A 1,167-nucleotide genomic window follows, 5' to 3' on the forward strand; every position below is an offset into this window, starting at 1 on the left:
GCTGTTAATTTAACGTGAACTTGTGCTCAGTACACATATTGATTCCAGTCATTCTTACAGTCATATAAAAAAGTTTGGGCACCCCTATTAATCTTACTAATTTTTATTTCTAAATATTTGGGTGTTTGCAAATTCAGTTTGATATATCTAATTGATGGACACAGTAATATTTCAGTGTTGAATTGAGGTTTATTGACTTACAGAAAATGTGCAGTATGCATTAAAACAAAATTTGACAGGTCCAAAAATATGGGCACCTCAGCAAAAAAGAGGCATTAATATCTATTAGATCTTCCTTTTGCCAACACAACAATTCAATTCAGTTTATTTATATAGTGCCAATTCACAAAACATGTAATCTCAAGGCACTTTACAGTTCACCTCTAGTCGCTTCCTGTACCTTTAATGAGTTCCTGGATCCTGGATGAAGGAATTTTTAAATATTCTTCTTTGCAAAACAATTCCAGTTCAGTTAAGTTTGATGGCCGCCGAGCATGACCAGCCTGCTTCAAATCATCCTACAGATGTTCAATGATATTCAGGTCTGGGGATTGGGATGGCCATTCCAGAACATTGGAATTGTTCCTCTGCATGAATGCCTGAGTAAATTTGAAGCAGCGTTTTGGATCATTGTCTTGCTGAAATATCCATCCCTGGCATAACTTCAACTTCATTACTGATTTTTGAACATTATTCTCAAGAATCTGCTGATATTCAGTGGAATCCACACGACCCTCAACTTTAACAAGATTCCCAATGCCAGCATTAGCAACGTAGCCCCAAAGCATGAAGGAACCTCCACCAAATTTTATAGTGCGTAGCAAGTGTTTTTCTTAGCTTGTTTTTTCGCGCCATGCATACCGCCCTTTTTTGTTTCGTCATTCCACAGGACCTTATTCCAAAATGAAACTGTTTTGTTCAAATGTGCTTTTGCAAATCTCAAGTGATTCTGTTTGTGGCGTGCTTGCAGAAAAGGCTTCTGCGTATCACTATACCATACAGCTTCTCCTGGTGCAAAATGCGCTGAGATGTTGAACAATGCACAGTAGATGCTTCAGCCCTTTGGATGTGGTCTTTGGGTTGTCCTTGACCATTCTCACCATTCTTCTTCTCTGCCTCTCTAATAATTTTCTTGGCCTGCCACTTCTGGGCTTAACAAGAACTTTC

The sequence above is a fragment of the Cyprinodon variegatus genome, unplaced genomic scaffold, assembly GCF_000732505.1.
Source record: "Cyprinodon variegatus isolate N-32 unplaced genomic scaffold, C_variegatus-1.0 Scaffold1340, whole genome shotgun sequence".
Lineage (NCBI taxonomy): Eukaryota > Metazoa > Chordata > Actinopteri > Cyprinodontiformes > Cyprinodontidae > Cyprinodon > Cyprinodon variegatus.